Source organism: Schistocerca serialis, chromosome 12 (assembly GCF_023864345.2).
Source record: "Schistocerca serialis cubense isolate TAMUIC-IGC-003099 chromosome 12, iqSchSeri2.2, whole genome shotgun sequence".
NCBI classification, from domain to species: domain Eukaryota; kingdom Metazoa; phylum Arthropoda; class Insecta; order Orthoptera; family Acrididae; genus Schistocerca; species Schistocerca serialis.
Genome location: NC_064649.1, coordinates 24,925,284 through 24,939,147, shown reverse-complemented (window position 1 = coordinate 24,939,147; position 13,864 = coordinate 24,925,284). Strand labels below are relative to the sequence as shown.

The window sequence follows — 13,864 nt, the reverse complement described above, 5'->3', positions numbered from 1 at the left end:
CAGAATCACGAAGCAGCCATAAAAGAAATGCAAACTATTGTTCATGAAGATCATGAGACCTTGCAAGCAAAATTTGACTCAGTTGCATCTACCGATACGGTTATGCAACTTGCAAAAACTCAGGAAAACTTAAAGGTCACAGTAGACACGATTTCAACACAAATGGACACTCTGAAACTTGGTTCAGAAAAACATACAGAGGAAATAATTTCACTATCGAATAAAGTAGCCGAACTTTCAGATCAGTTCACTAACTTATCTACAAAGGTAGATGATGATCTGAATGACACAACACCTGTAGCCTTCACTGACACTGAAGAGTATGAACAAATTAGAAAATTCAAACAAAATCAAAATCAAATCAATACACAGTACAAAAGAGAAATCCGGGAAGTGCAAGATCAGTTGGCACAAGTAGTACAAGAATTACGTATTTCAGAGGACACTCGCGCCCCAATACGGGAAGAGGGACATACAAATACGGAACAGACACAAAATAACAACACAGGGCACTTCGGAAATTGTGAAAGAAGTTGGCAAGGTACGCCGAATTTTGAGATGGAACCGCCGAAACGACGTAACAATGACCGACATGCGACTTGCCGACATGATGATTTTGACTATAAGCTGTTCATTACTACACGTAAATTCAAAACGTTTAAGAATTCTGCCAACGACATTCATCCACAAGCATGGCTCCATCAATTCTCTCATTGTTTTCCTCCCAACTGGTCGTTGGAACACAGATTAGAATTTATGTGTGGCTACTTAGAGAATGAACCAGCTGTAAGAATGCGATCGGTAATTCACGATTGCCACAGTGAAGGAGAGTTTTACCATGCCTTCCTCTCAGCATATTGGTCTCAAGCCACACAAGACCGTGTAAAACATAGTATCATAATGATGAAACATTTCGAACAATCTGAATTCTCCAGTCTTGTGAAATACTTTGAAGACATGTTGCACAAGAATCAGTACCTGTCAAACCCATACAGCCCCTCAGAACTCATCCGCATTTGCTTACTCAAATTGCCTGAACATTTACGGCATATTATTTTAGCAGGACGTTGCAAAGACGACATTGAAGCCTTTCAGGGACTGTTACAAGAACTGGAAATTGACACTGACAATCGCGGAACGCGAAAACAGGAACACAACAATTACAGGTCACATCTGTCACAATTCCGTGACGACAGAAACGATAACTGGACGCGACAAGGCTATTCTCACAACACAAATCGTGACCGAAACAGGCACCACCCGTATTACAACCGTTGGCAGAGTAGTAATAATTACAGGGAAAGATCACCTCTCCGCGGTAATGACTATTACAGAGACAATCAGAGAAACAGACAATATGGGAACCAAAATAATTATTATTACGGGAGACAGAATAACTTTAGACGCAACGGACCAGTGCGCAGTTACGATTCAGGGAGAAATTCTCCACCATGTGACCGACAAGAAAGAAACTATGGAATCTACCGACATGACGACAGACGATATGATCGTAACGACAGACCTGAATTGCATCAGAACTGGCGGGATTCAAACAGAGCAGGGCCCTCTCGTCACGGTGAATTTGTAGAAGTTAGGTCTCCAAATCCCAATAACGACGCTCGCCAACAAAGAGACAATAGGCAATGACTCACACCGCTGGCAGCCACAAAACGTTCTTATGACACTAACGATGCAGCTGCCGTAGCTAGTAATTACGTAAAAATGGAAGACATTAGGGACATCTTACTCCAAGAACACGACGTAAAACATAACAACATTGCATATCCTGTGGTTCACATTACAGTAAATGACATAAAATTTACGGCAGTACTTGACTCTGGCAGTCCCATTTCAGTAATCAGTGAAACAGCTTTTAGAAAATGCAACAAATCGAACGATTGCCCCACACTTCCGTTACGTAAGATTAAATTACAAGGTGCAATCTTTGGAAAAAGTGTAGATGTACGCCAACAAACCAACTTAGAATTCTTTTGTCAAAGCCACAGCTTCTCTACGAACTTTCTCATTGTTCCATTATTGTCGACGGAAATTATATTGGGAGTAGACTTTTTGAATGAATACAAAGCAATCTTAAACTTTCACGATGCTGAAATAACTTTAGAAAAAGAAGGTAAGTCAATAGCTTTGAAATTTGAAGATTGGCTCTCAAACCATGATGAGGAAATTAATCGGCTTTACGTTCTGTTAGACAACAGTTCGGAATTTTCGACGGAACTTGACACTAACAATCACTCTGCAAGTACTGACAGGGGTGATATCGACGGCGCATTTGATACTAATGAGTTAATTCAGAATAAAATTCAAACAATTGAGAATTGTAATGACACTGATAGGCAGGACCTTTTTGAGATTTTACAAGCACATTCCACAGTTTTTACTCACAAAACAGGAACAATCAAGGGATTTCAATACCAATTTCTTGTTCGTGAGCATACTAAATTTTGTGTTAGACCATATGTAATTCCAGCACATTATAGGGACCGTGTTAGAACAGAAATACAATCTATGCTTGACGAGGGCATTATTGAGCCTGCAGTAAGCTCATACAACAATCCGTTACATGTTGTTGAGAAGAAAAATGGATCGATCAGGCTTGTCTTAGATTCGAGACAAATCAATACTATCATTATTCCTGAAACAGACAGGCCGCAGACGATGGAAGAACTTCTTCAAAATTTTAATGGTGTAAAAGTGTTGTCTTCCATTGATCTCAGATCCAGCTTTTATCAGATCGAACTTCATCCAGAATGTAGAAAATACACAGCTTTCCTTTGTTTCGGCGTTTGTTATCAGTTTCGGAAACTTCCTTTTGGTTTGAACATTTCTTCAGCAGCATTCATTCGCGGGTTAAATTCCATATTACCTGAATTCTTAAAACGTCACATCACCTTATATGTAGACGATATTCTGATAGCAGAAGCTTCATGGGAACAACATAATTGCATCCTCAACAGTTTGTTACGTAATTTTGCAGAATCTGGAATTACAGTTAACTTGGAAAAGTCTGAATTCGGTAGGACAAAGGTGAAGTTTTTGGGACATATTATTTCTTCTGAAGGGATTCAGCCGGATCCTGAAAAGTTAGAAGCAATCAGAGCCATTCCAGTGCCATCCACAAAAAGACAAGTCCGCAGTTTTCTAGGTCTCGTAAATTTTTACCGTCGTTTTCTGAATATGCAAATTCTAGCTACACCAGAACTTTGTTCTCTCACTGGAAAAAATACTATTTGGAACTGGGACGAACAAGCACAGTTGGAATTCAATTCTTTGAAAGAAGCGTTACTTCACGCGTCAATCTTAGCTCATCCAGATCTGTCACAAGATTTCTGCCTTAGCACGGATTCTTCTAAAGTCGGTCTTGGTGCCCATTTATTTCAGAAGCCATAGAAAATGACACTACCATTCAGAAAACCATTGCTTTTGCTAGCCGAGTGCTAACAAAATCTGAAAAAAATTATTCCGTTACTGAATTAGAAGCTTTAGCTATCGTTTGGGCATTTAACAAATTCCGTTTCTTTCTTTCTGGTAAGCACGTAAAAGTATACAGTGATCATCGTGCATTACAATTTCTTATGTCTTCAAAATTAAATCATGACAGGTTAAAACGTTGGGCATTGTTTCTGCAAGAATTCCGCTTCACAATAGTCTACATTCCCGGTAAGGAGAACATTGTTGCGGACGCACTGTCACGCGCACCGGCTGGGCTTGAGAAAAGTACCACAGAAGGCAACCTCGAGAAAAATTTCAGTATTCTTTACATTCAGAAAGTCGCCTTTGAAAACTTCATCACCACATCTTTAAAGGACATTGCTCATGAACAAGATAAAGATCCGATTTGGAAAGACATCAAGAGCAAATGGCATGAAAAGACTCACACTCAGATTCGGCATTATTACCTGGTTAGAAACAACATACTCTTCAAACGCTGCACTGTTGATGACAAGCTATGGGTACTTTGCATTCCAGACGATTTTGTTAATAAGCTCATTTGGTACATTCATTTCAGCTACGCACATTTTGGTCCACGAAAATGTTATCATATTCTTCGAACGACTTGTTATTTTAACAATATGGAAAAGAGAATTCGAAGAGTCTTGTCTATTTGTAAACTTTGTCAAAAGGCGAAACCATCTACTATCTCACATCGTGCTCCGCTGTTTCCTATCATTCCTTCTAAATTAAAAGAATTTGCTGCTGTTGATCTCTTGGGACCGCTTGTCAGAACATCTAATGGATTTTCGTACGTTCTAGTCGCTGTTGAACTTACTTCAAAATTTGTTTCTTTCACACCGTTACGTAAAGCCACTGGACGGTCTGTATCCAACGCCTTTGTTAAAAACTTCTTACATGAAGTTGGACACGTTAGTAAAGTCATTTCAGATAACGGACCGCAATTTAGATCTGCAGTTTGGTCACGGATGCTTCGCAACCATAAAATCAAACCTGTTTTTATTTCATTGTACTCACCACATTGTAACCCCTCCGAACGGATTATGAAAGAAATCAATAAGCTTTGCAGGCTTTATTGTCACAGAAAGCATCAGCATTGGGACAGATATTTACACTTATTTCAAAACGTGCTGAATGAAATGCCTCATGATTCCACTGCTTTACCACCTACTCTTGTACTGAAGAATGAAGAACCACCGAACAGAATCAGAGAACTTGTACCTTTCCCAAATACACGTAAACTTCGACACAAAGACATAATTGATTTGGCTCTTAAAAATATAAAATCTGCAGCAGACAAAAGGAGAAAACTACACGGTAAAGCAAATGCAAAGAAATTGTATATTGGTCAGAAAGTTCTCATTAAAGCTCATTCATTGTCACATAAGAAGAAACACTTGAGCCACAAATTCTTTCTAGTTTACAATGGACCTTACAGAATCCGACGTATACCACATGATAATTGCGTTGAAGTTGAAACTCTGCGTACTAGGAAGAGTAAAGGTTTACACCACATTTCACATGTAAAACCGTTTATTGAAAGATAATCTGCTTTTTAACTTTGTCTTTGCCATAAAACTTTTCACTTCACATTTCTAGTATACTTTGTCAGATTTAGAATCTGTTAACATGTAACAATGTTTGAAGTGAAATATCCAGTCTAGAACCTAGGGAACATTTTTAAACAGAAATTACGAATGCATTGTTATAATGAACAGACGACACAGTGTTGTTAGTTGTACATTCTTGCTTGTTAGTTGCACGATTACGTAACGACTATCAGGCTTACATACTTAGGACACATACTGGTACTGCTAATGAGATTTTAATGCAACATTTTGGTTTACTTGAAAATACATTCTGGGTTTAAAGTACTTTCTGTGAGATACCAGAGGACACAGTGGTTAGTTTATGTGACAACTACACGGTTTTATCACGACGCTACTAATGAGTGACAATTTACAATGTTGCTTTTGCGGTGTATCTGTTTTATATCTGCACAGTTTTCTGAATTCTTCTGGAAAGAAAAACAGGTTTTAGTAGTAACTTTTGTGGTATAGCAACAATGAGACAGCCTTTTTCGTGGCACAACATTACGTTACTGTACAGTATTTTCTTCATCACGCCAATAAGCATTATAACTACGATATCTATACGCAAAGCATTTCATTTTTGTTTATCATGTGGTAAGTACATTGACTTCTGCAGAACTTAGCTTTCGGAGGACGATAACTACGACACTTCCACAGAGATTATCTTACAGCAAGACGCATATTTAGCGCTACAGGACACGTATTTGAGTGATTAATTTTGATACTTAAAACATTTATTTTTAAAGATTTTTGAATTACAAAGAAAGTTTTCCGTGATATATTTCATTCCATTGGTGGAATCTATAACACCTGAGGGTATAATTACATTAATCCTCAGGGGGTACACGCTTACTTTGTGTACCATGTGTGTGGCAACCACAAGGAACCCTAGCTAATATGGTATTTGCTTATACAACTTTACACATCGGTACCATATTTCTCTAACACACAAATTACACAGCTATCTGATCATTTAACTGAGACAGACAAACGTTTTTATTACATCAGTGACAGATGTTTAAGTAATTACACAGTTGGATAACTTCACACTTACGAAATTGTATTTTGTCTGTACTGTGTGAACTCTTCATATTTTTTCGGAATCATTGTGATACTATGAGAGCTTTGAATGATGTATTTGGTATGAGATCATGATTTTTAAAGTACGTTTGAGGCAGATGACACTTTTGACATGAGCAGAGAATTTTTTTTAATTATTGGAGGAAGCTACGACGATTTTGAGATTTGACTGAGGTGTTATGATGTTATTTTTATGACGACGATGTGTATTATGCTGCTGAGGTATGTTTACGATTAATAGGCTGAGGCTAATATATGAGTTATTTGATTATGCTTCATATTTATAATGACGAAATATTGACGAGTGTCGATGGATACGTATATGTGTAATAAGGTAAGGAGTAATGAATAGTGGGTAGGGACTCTTGACTTGTGAAAAAGGATGTTGGAAACCAAGAATCGTACTTTAAGAGTTATGACATGTGTGAATCATGTGTGAATGTATCACAATGCCACTGAACATTTTTTGGACACTGTTATATTCATAGGATTTTGTTTCTACAGATTTGCAACGCTAATTCTTGACCTGTGAAGTATTTTTATGTGAGACTGTCACTTTAGCGAAAATTGCTGTCGTAAATATTTCCGTATGAAAGTTAAGTGACCACCTGCACGTAATGCGTCGCGGGCACCCAGCTGTGTCAGACGCCTGGAGAAAAAGTCATTAGCGCGTGCCTTTCAGAGCACAGGAAGAAAAAAAAAAGAAAGGGAAGGCCATTATCCTGGCCATTGTCATTCCTTTAGAGAAAGCATCGCAAAAACGACACGGTCGAACTTGAAAACATATGATTACACTAGCTCTTAATTTACGATATTTACTGAAATGCCTAATAAAATGACAAGAAATATTTTTACATCTGCACACCTGATTATGACAAGCGTCTTTCTATGAGAGTTGAGAGAATTTCTACTAACTTACGAAATGTCACATGACTACTGAATGATATTTTTATGCTTTGCTTTTCATAGTTGCTTATTTCATTTGACATCTGTTTTCCAGCTGTGTTGCAGCATTGCTTTTATAAAATAAAATGCATTTGCTAATGTGAACACTTTCTGTCAACAGATCTATTAAATAATTATTTTATGATCCACATTCTTTAAGAAAGGAGCACTTGGAAAGGAAAGAACAATAAGAAGGAACTAGTAACTGCATTCATAATTTTCTTTTCAAGTAATTGGTAACTTTTTGGTAGAATAACTTCTTGTGGTGCACCACTTTAATTACATAGACATTAAGATGTGATTATACATTTCCCTTATCTGCATTGTTATCTTTAGTGTACTATTTTTTCTGCTTGAGCTATGTCATGTTTAGATATAAGCTGCTGTTTGCCAGGCATAGTGCTACTGAACTTTAATTTGTGTTACTCTGCTAAGCCAGATTTTTCTTGTTTTGTTTTGTTTGCTGCTCATTGCCTTATATTAGTTGTAATTTATGCTGCTTGCTTTGCCTTTTGTATTTTTTATCATTGCTGTTTGTATTAATTGTTTTGTGCTGCTGCATTGCCTCGTCCCTTAGTTTACTATCTGAGCTCAGTAGATTTAAGTTAGCTTAAGAGGGGGTAGACTATATAAGAAACTGACTATGGAGAATAGGTAAAGAAATGCATTGAGAAAACAGGTTTAGGTAGGATTTTCTTGGAAATAAATGTTGAGGTAAGAAATGTATGAACATATAAATACAGAAAGCATGCTTAGATAGAATTTTTTTTGGGTGGAAACAAAGGATGAAATAAGAGGAAAGATATATGAAGTTTTGGGTTGGACTGCAGTACCACATGTTACACTGAAAACGAACCCTGTCCTTTCCCTTTTGTGTTATCCCACTATATGTTTGTGTACCCTTGTGTATTTGTTTTCTTCCTGTCTCTGTGTAGTTTCATAGAATTTTTTCTTCTTTTAATATTAAGCTACATTCACTATGATGAGGAACACTGTTATCCTCAAATATAATTGGCATTAATAATATGTTATTTACCTTATAAATATGCTTACACATTATTTATTCTGTTTAATGCTCATGTGTGAAGTTGATGTTTCAAAAGTTATTCTGCTCTTTTATGTATGTACTCATGTCATAATTCCTGTAACACTGACGTATATGTCTATTTCTATTCTTTTGTAAAGCCTGTGTTACTGCAATTGTTATCTATATTGCTATGTTTTTAATGATGTATTTTGTACCTTTGTAATTGTATTCTTATGTTATAAAATTGTAATTGTTACCAGTTCTTCAAATTAAGTTACATTTCACTGCACACGTTTCTGTTGGTCATAGTATATGGACAATATGTGAGAAGTAGGGACTGTTAGTGTTTGCACGTGTGTTAATGATTCAGCAAGGGACTGGATAACAGCATTGCTGGTTCTAAGGACAATTCCAAAAACTTTGTGAGTGCACAAGTGGTGGTTATGGACTTGCTACATTATCCGCAAGACTCTTCGATGGTGATTGTGCACCTGCACAGTCGCAGCAGATGGCTGCTGGCCATCTCTACAAGGACTACAGTGGGTCTACCTCTTTGATGATCCATCAATACCATTATCTCTACAAGGACTGCAGTGGGTCTGCATCTATGATGACCCACCAACGCCATTATTTCTACAAGGACTACAGTGGGTCTGCATCTTTGATGACCCACCAATACCATTATTTCTACAAGGACTGCAGTGGGTCTGCACCTCTGGTGGCCCACCAATACCGTAATCTCTACCAGGACTACAGTGGGTCTGCTCTGTGATGACCTACCTACCAATATTCTTCAAAACTTCGAATGACTCTGCTGTGGGTTTGCTCCATTGTGGCCCATTACCTGTCAGCATGTAAAGAGTCAGCACTGTCTTTCCGTTGGAAGGACAACACTACTTCTTCAAGACTGCATGGAAATCCACTACTTCCGTGTGCATTTTCTTCTACTGCTCAGACTTTGAGAAAAAACACTGCTATTCTACTGTTATGTACGATTAGGACTGTCTTTATGGACTGTGAGAAAATTTTAGCTTTTGACCAACATTATATCAATAAGTGTGTGCATTTGACATGTTTGTTATTGTAATTATGAAAAATTTTATCAAATCATTATTGGGCACTGCCCAACAAAATTTGTAAAATTTTTTGTGGGGAGCATGGGGGCTATGTAAGTAGGCTGTTTATGTTTTCTCTATGTAAGTAGGCTGTTTATGTTTTCTCTATGTAAGTAGGCGGTTTATGTTTTCTTATTGGTAACGTTACGTAGCGCTCAAAATGAAATCACTGGCTGTGCTGTGTGCAGTCTGTGGCTAGTTTGCATTGTTGTAATACTCGCCATTGTAGTGTTAGGCAGCTGGCTGTGAACAGCGGGTAGCGTTGCGCAGTTGGAGGTGAGCCGCCAGCAGTGGTGGATGTGGGGAGAGAGATGGCGGAGTTTTGTAATTTTTCATGAACTGCTTTATTTATATATGATGATATCAAGGTAAATACATTGTTTGTTCTCTATTAATATCTTTCATTTGCTAACTATCCCTATGAGTAGTTAGCGCCTTCCATAGTTTGAATCTTTTATTTAGCTGGCAGTAGTGGCGCTCGCTGTATTGCAGTAGCTTGAGCAGCGAAGATTTTTGTGAGGTAAGTGATTTGTGAAAGATATAGTTTAATGTTTGTCAGGGCCATTCTTTAGTAGGGAATTTTGAAAGTTGCGTTGCGCTAAAAATATTGTGTGTCAGTTTAAGCACAGTCATTGTAGAATAGTTCAAAGGGGACGTTTCAGGATGACTGGAACTGATCTGCTGTTGGACCCCCTCCGTCTAATAGGCGCTGCTCATGCATGGTTGTTTACATCTCTGGGTGGGTTTAGTGACATCTCTGAACATTCAAAGGGACTGTGTCTGTGATACAATATTCACAGTCAACGTCCATGTTCAGAAGTTCTGGGAACCGGGGTGACGCAAAATTTTTTTTGATGCGTGTACAACCTACCGGTTACGGTGACCTTAATGGGTCAATGAAACCGCGCGATGACAGACCACACCACATCACACATTAGCACGTGGTAGATTAACATGTTTGTCCACGTAAACATGAGAATTTTCAGCAGCCCGGCACACGCAGTTGTGGCGGCATTCAGTACGGTCCAGTTTGAATTGCACCTCGGCAGACCAGATAACCATCCCTGCAAACCGTTCATCCTAGCGGAGCATGACTTCAGATCACTCGCAGTACTCTGTCCTTCGATCTGTGACGTTCTCGTTCATAGCGCGTAGCGAACTAGGATGTACAATTTCCATTTCGACGCCTTCAGAATTCGTCGTACGCCGTCGTACACCGCTTTCACGTGCATCCTGTTTGACAGATTTCTGAGGTGACCTAGTAAAATGTTGCGACAGAGCAACGCTGGAAGCTGAAAGCACCGTAGGTTTCAAATTTATTCTCGAATACGATAAATTGTTGTACGTGTTGGTGGCTCACTTCTGTACACATTACGCCACTGCCGTTGTATCTCCATCATGTTTTTGTACTTCAAATACCACTTCAGTACGGCATTCCGTTCCTCAAACGACAACATTACTTCATTCATTACTGCACTGTCATCTGCTGGAAAACGTGGGCCAAGATCTGTTGAGAAAACAATGGACTACGCTACCCCGCAAAATCGCAGCGATATGTCATTTTGTTCCAAAGATACTAAGTGAAGGAGTATCTACATTTTTTGAACCCCTCTGCCGTTTTCACTGAATACACAATTAGTTAGTTTTGGCTTTTAATTATATTAGTTTTCATTATTTCAATTCCAGTATTTCACTGAGTTTAAAGTTTTGTTTCACGACTTCACATGCGCAACACAGGACCTACCAACAGTCAATTTTGCTCAGCAGTTGAATACCATATCTAAAGCTCGCGTTCCACGATGAGAATGTTTTTGAAAAAAAAGAATAGTCATTATTTTCATTAACACATAAATTGCTATAGAAAACTTGCACCATTACACATGGAAATGTAGTTCTTGCATTCACAGCGCCAGACTTGCAGCTGGCAGCGAAAATTGGGACCAATTTTTTTCAGCATAAATACGTTGTATACCATATCTAAGCCTCATGTTCCACGAGAAGAAGGTTTTTGAAAAAAAAAGAGTTGTCATTATTTCCATTAATGGTTCAAATGGCTCTGAGCACTATGGGACTCAACATCTGAGGTCATAAGTCCCCTGGAACTTAGAACTACTTAAACCTAACTAACCTAAGGACATCACACACACCCATGCCCGAGGCAGGATTCGAACCCGCGACCGTAGCAGTCCCGCGGTTCCGGACTGCAGCGCCAGAACCGCTAGACCACCACGGCCGGCATTTCCATTAATACATAAATTGTTATGCACCATTACACATGGAAATGTAGTTCTTGCATTCACAGCGCCAGATTTGCACCTGGCGGCCAAAATTGGAACTATTTTTTTTTTTTTCCAGCGTAAATCGTTTCCGTGTTAATGAGTTAGAATGCCTACGGATTTTCGCTGCCAATAGATAAATACGGCCTATACTGGACGTCTTAAGTAGCTGCACTTACAGCTACCGGGCAGTGGTGGATGAAATTTGTTTCCAAGCCTCCAGGCGAATGCAGATTTCTAGCTTCACAGCGCAGTGTGGCCAAGTATCGAAAGAGAAGCGCAGTGGACTCGCGATGCGATCGACACAGCCTGCTGACTCGTCCAGTTTAGCTTGTCTAGTGCTGGAGAACGCATCGGCCGCGTCTTGTTGACATCGGCAGAGACAACGCAGCCGGCCATTCGGGACATACGTGCCTCAGCTCCGAGCCTTGTCGGCATTAGCGGAACACGGTAAGTCGTCAGCTTTCTGGAAATTTTAAACAAAGGGCGCTTTCGCGTTAGAAAATATAGTTAACCGAAAGAAAGATCTGTAATGTGCTGTGAGCAGATACTTACTTGTTTCAAATTATGACTTCAAATTATAATCAGAATCATTTGTATGCAACGTAAAAAGTACAATTTACTGTGAACCAATCTTGGTATTCTTTGGTGGACGGGAAGTCGTACTGCAAAGTTCTGGTCAATATAATGAACAAATGAAAACCAGCTCGGGAGAAATATTGTTAAGCTAGGCGGTATCTTTAGCATTAATAAAGTTACGAACATCCAACGTCTTCACGGTGTGTACGTACTGGACGGGTCCGTGCGTTGTAGTTTCCGTATTTTATCCACGTAACTTGCAACTTACTTCACTTATATCGAAATCAAATAGAAATTAAAACGTATGCCAAATACGATTTATATAGAAGCATATTTTTTTTCTGGAACCTTTCTCTGTCAACGCTTTTCTCCGAAACCTGAGGGCTACACAAGTCTCCAGTTGATATTGGAATGTTCCTGTGGTCGATATATCTTAGGGATACTGAAGGATGTATTTAACTGCACAAACACTGATCCTAAACTGAATGTTCCAGACCATGTCTTCTTGCTCTAAATGTCACGCAATAGTTCGTCTGGTCTAGAGCAATTGTGTGTGTGTGTGTGTGTGTGTGTGTGTGTGTGTGTGTGTGTGTTTTACAGTCATTGCTGAAAGACGATGTATATCAACTGGTCGTCCGTCACAATCAGAGGTAATTTAGTTTACAGCTGTCACTATAGAACATTAACATTTGGATGTCATTTCGTGATTATTGACACATTATCAAACACGAACATTTGTTCTCATACCATAAAACATGCCAGAGGGTTATACGGTTTGCTTAACATGTCGCCAGTGTGTTGCTTCTCTATACAGGGTGTTCAGAAATTTCCGTTACAAACTTTGAATATGGGAGTGAGTACAAAAGTATTTTCAGTAAGAATCGGTGTCCGGAAATGTACCGTTTCCGCTCCATGACTGTTTCAATTCAGACGTTTAATTCATCCGCTTCTGCTTGAGGAACTGAATTACGCGTGACGCAGTAGGAAAGAATTGTTCACCTGCAAAGGAGCTCGCATATAGTACGCTGGTGCGACCTACTCTTGAGTGCTGCTCGAGTTTTTGGGAGTCATACCAGGCCGGATTGAAGAAAGAAATGGAAACAATTCAGAGGTGGGCTCCTAGATTTGTTACCGTAAGTTCGAGCAACACGCAAGTGTTACTGACAAGGGAACCTCCCCATCGCACCCCCCCTCAGATTTAGTTATAAGTTGGCACAGTGGATAGGCCTTGAAAAACTGAACACAGATCAGTCGAGGAAACAGGAAGAAGTTGTGTGGAAGTATGAAAAAATAAGCAAAATATACACACTGAGTAGTCCGTGTGGAACATATTTAACATCAAGGATAGCGTGAGCTCGGCAGCGCGGTGGTCCCGTGGTTAGCGTGAGCAGCTGTGAAACAAGAGGTCCTAGGTTCAAGTCCTCCCTGGTGTGAAAATTTTAATTTCTTTATTTTCGCAAAGTTATGATCTGTCCGTTCTTTGATTGCAGTCTCTGTTCATTGCAATAAGGTTAGTGTCTGTGTTTTGCGACCGCACCGCAAAACCGTGCGATTAGTAGACGAAAGGACGTGCCTCTCCAATGGGAACCGGAAACATTTGATCGCTAGGTCATAAGTCAACCGATTCCTCCACAGGAAAACACGTCTGATATATTCTGTACGACACTGGTGACAGCATGTGCGTCACATGACAGGAATATGTTGTCGACCCACCTAACTTGTACACTTAGCCAATGGGTAAAAAGATTCTTCTACCTTGCCCGATTTAGGTTTTCTTGT

At 39.3% G+C, this 13,864-nt stretch overlaps 1 protein-coding gene across 1 annotated transcript in view; it reads right to left on the bottom strand.

The window, feature by feature from the left end:
- Positions 1–13,864, bottom strand: part of LOC126428366 (glutamate-rich protein 2) — a 294,147-nt gene that overhangs the window by 56,252 nt on the left and 224,031 nt on the right. The window lies entirely within an intron of this gene.